We start from the raw sequence: 4,492 nt of genomic DNA, 5'->3' as shown, positions 1-4,492 counted from the left end.
AAACTGTACCACCGCCATGTTGGGAAGCTGAGGTGGGCGGAGCCAGCAGCCACAGTGGTGTTTCAGTCTTACAAAGATGGATATTACACAGAGAATCTGGTTTGTCTTGTCTTTGGGACTTTTAACTGCAGAAAAAGATTTGATCGTAAAAGTTGTTGAGTTAAATAAATATGTAAATTTTAAAGGTACCTTGACTTCAAAATTTGGATATAAGGATATGTTGCTTTGGAAAAGAGTCTCTGCTTTTGTTTCCACAGAAAGCCAGAGGCTATGGGCTTGTTCCAGATTAAGATACATCAGGTTTGATCAGCCAAGACCACCTGAAAGGTCTCCAATGACACAATGGCCCAGATGATCCAACATCCAAAATGGTTTCAAGACAAATGGCTCAGAGGTTCACCCTAATGGACTACTCCATAATCCTAAAATTTTCTTTGTGTCAACATAAGATACAGCGCCCCCCCTCAAGCAGGAAGTAGTAAGAGAAACTACGCCCACATTCCCAAAATTATCAAGCTGGCTTTGGAGATGGAATTGGCTCACTTCTTCTTTAAACCCAGGCATATTGTTAAAAAAAAAGGTTAAGAGATTCTTGTGTCCCAAATCAGAAGAGCCCTCTGGTGTGGGACAGAAAAAAAACCAATATTTTTATTTAAAGCAGGTTGATAATAAATATAATCTCTTTCTAAAGATAAAAAGGGGATATGATATAGATATGATAGGATGAAAGGGTAGATTAATGAAGTTACTTCTAAAGAGCAACAACTCATTTAAAATATTTTACATTGGTATAGATTTTAGTCTATTGATACAAAGTTAAAGTTAATTTTGTTATATTGTGTATATATTTCTACTCTTGTTTAAGGTATTATGTTTGTACAGCTCATTTAAAATTGTAATGGATAATTAAAAATAGATTAATAACTGGTCGTCTATGATAATCATACTCATAGCCATATTAGTTAAGTCTTCTAGGTATACACAGAGATATTTCAGATAGACAGGTAATCTTCAAACACTTCAAAGGTCTACAGAATATGGCATTTAAAATATTTTTAAAATTTAGACTTTCTGAACAGTTAGACATGTCTGCTCCTGGCAACACTGATTTACTTCAGAGAGGAGGATGGGCATTGAAGACACTTCATATGGAGTTTATTTTCACCTTGGCAAAAATAGCCATTTGGGCAAGAAACTGTTCTTGCCTGGACTGCTCGATCAACTGGACATGCAGGACCCATAGAAAGGTGACCACCAAACTTTGCTTGACAAAATGGTCCTTCAGGTTCCTGCTTCACAGAGGAAACTGCCAGACATTCTACAGGACACTGAGAGAAGTGATCAAGAGACTCTAGCCCTGTGGGCTGAAGACAAATGCCCCAACTTAACAAAGGGACATTAGGTGACTGTCCAGGCTGCCAGCTGTCTCTGTCTACTCTTGCAAGACTCCCGAAAAAATGCTTGCATCCTTCTCCCGGTTCTAAGGTAATATTGTATCCTTCTGAGGTCTTTGATGTGGTTGAAGGCTAGATAGTTATAATTTCCTCAGTTATGATAAAAGATAAGTTAGATATAAAACCTTAGACTCACAAATATAAGATAGATAGGATATCTTCTTTAATATTGTAACTGTAATTCTTGCTTGATAATTGTTTTTTTATATGTAATTGTACTATGTAAAAGTTAAAACCTTCCTTAAAAAAAAAGAAAAAAAGAAAAGGGGAAGTGCTGTGGATATCACTCTGTGTAAATAAAGTTCTGATTGGCCAGTGGCCAGGCAGGAAGGATAGGGTAGGCAGGACAAGAGAGAAGAGAATTCTGGAAAGTAAAAGGTTGGAGAGAGACACTGCCAGCTACCACCATGACAAGCAACATGTAAAGACACCGGTAAGCCACAAGCCATGTGGCAAAGTATAGACTAACAGAAATGGGTTAATTTAAGATAGAAGTAGATAACAAGAAGCCTGCCATGGCCATACAGTTTCTAAACAATGTAAGTTTCTGTGTGCTTTCTCAGTTGGGTTTGTGCAACTGTGGGACTGGCAGGTAAGAGAGATTTGTCCTGACTGGGCCAGGCAGGAAAACTCTAACTATAACAAACAATAGCAATTGTAAGATTTCTGAGTCCTAGGGCAATCAATAATTTAATATTACAGCCCAGAATACATGCATATTATTCAAGCATTAAATGGCCTGGTGCCAGATCTATAAACCCGGATACACAAGACACTGAGGCAGGGGAGTTACAAGTTCAAAGACTACCTGTTGATTAGACCAAGTTCAACATCAGCTTGGGAAACTTAGTGAGACATCTGTTAAGAAGATGGTTTTTATGTTGTTTGTGTGTGTGTTCCCCTCCCCCTGACACACACACACACACACACACAGACACACACACACACACACACACACACAGACACACAAATGCTTGGAATATAGCCCAGAGGCAGAATGCTTGGTTGGCATGCTGGGAAGGGGAGAAAAAACAAATAACTACCACAATCTTGTGTTTTTGGAAAGATTCCTCCTCCTCTTCCTTGTCCTGGCCTTTGCTGTCAACCTCCTCTTCTTTTTCTGACACAGGGTCTCTGGTTGGCCTATAACTCACTGCATAGACCAGGCTGGCCTCGAAGTTACAGAGACCTGCCTGTCACTGCCTCCAGAGTATTAGGATTAAAGACATGTGTCACCACACCTGCCTGAATTATCCCTATTATATGTGATGAAGAAGGAATTTTATGTTTTATACTTCTTAAGGTGGAAATGCATTAATGAGTCACAAAATTAACTTACTGCGCCACAATGAGCACCTTAAAAACAGACTCATCTGCTGGAAACAGAATGGAAAATTGTGAAGGTAGTGAAATACTGTGGTCAGTGTTTTAAATTTTACATGTTTCCTAGGCTTTCTGTTTTGTTCTTTCTTGGATTGTGTGATTTTTTTTTCTTTTTCTTTTTTTTCCCTGAAACTATACATATCAGTGATTATTATGAGTGTGGGTTAGGAATATGGTTTCAAGCTTTGCTTCTGCTACCTATAATGGTCTCCTACATCCTGCTTGCCCAGTAGGTAAGATGGGAATAATTACAGTACATACTCAGTTTCAAGGATTAAGTGAGGTAATAGGGTGCTTAGCGTCTAACACCCAGGAAACATTCGCCATTGTATTTCTTTACTTTTTAAATTTTTCTCTAGTATTGGGTCCTTTTTTTTTTTTTTTTTTGCAAGGATGGAGTGGGGCTCTACTCAGGTTGCTAAGTAGAACTAAAGGAAGTACTGTGTGTATTAAAGTAAAAGACTCTGGGAAGTAGACTGTCAGGGCAGCAGATATCAAAACGAAACCATCTCCAGGATAAAGCAACACCCCCAAGACTGGAGCGCCTACCGCTGCCGGTGCTGAACCAGGAGGGCTAGATGTCTGTTTCCTTAATGGCAGCTCTGCCTGCAGCCCCTCCCTCTAATAGGAACACTTCCAGGGCTAGCTTCTCAGTACTCCTTTCCACCAAATTCCAGTTTGGACAGAAGCTCCACCAAATCCTACTGTGCCTGTATGTGAGTATATTCTGTAAAGGCGAATGTATCCCACATTAAAAATATTTAATGTATTTAGTGTGTACCTCTTAGCTGTTTCCTGCAAATTTCTACTTGACATTCAAGTTCCCTTCTCAGTCTTTTATCACACCCCCTTCCTTCTTGCACGAAGCAATACCGGTTTTTAAAAATATACTTGTGGGACTGGGGAGATGGTTCAGTGAGTAAAGTGCTTGCTGCATAAGGGTGAGTTCAAATCTTAAGAATCCATGTAGAATTGGAGTTAGTAATTCCAATCTGTAATCCCAGTGCTCCTCTAGTGAGAAGGGAGGTGGAGCTAGGAAACCTCTGGAAGCTCCAGCTAAGGAATAGCACAGCAACAAACACAGAGAACCTGCCTCAGACAAGGTGAAAGGCTAGGTAGGACCCACAGCTGAGGCTGTTCTCTGACTTCCATATGTATGTCATGGTACTCATGGGCCAACACACACACACACACACCTGAACACATACCCTACATATACAAACACTTGTGGCATTAAGGAAAAAAATACTGAACAATCAAATGATCAAAGAATATTTTTATCATGCCCTATACTAAAAACATTTAACCCATTTGGTACATAGTGTTTCCACTCTTAAAAAAAAAAATTACGATGACATTTGCCTGTGGGAGAATCTGAGGCATTAGCTAGATTAGATCTCTTTAAAAAAAAAAAAAATCCTGTTTGGAGTAATGATATAGAAGATTTGTCAGCATGTGAATAATGAAAAGACAGAGTCTTACAATTGTTCTTAAAGAAAAATAAATACCAGTATTTAGAGATACGTGGAAGTTCTTTAAATTGTAATTTTTTCTATATTGCTGCACAAAATGAAAGTATTTATTTTACAGCACTCGATAAGGGTCAAAACATTGCATAGTATTTAACTGAACAGATTAGGTTCTTTCAAAACTAA

Source organism: Onychomys torridus, chromosome 5, assembly GCF_903995425.1.
Source record: "Onychomys torridus chromosome 5, mOncTor1.1, whole genome shotgun sequence".
In the NCBI taxonomy this organism is placed as follows: Eukaryota; Metazoa; Chordata; class Mammalia; order Rodentia; family Cricetidae; genus Onychomys; species Onychomys torridus.
The sequence above is the reverse complement of the archived record's forward strand: the minus strand, read 5'-3'. Positions refer to the sequence as shown.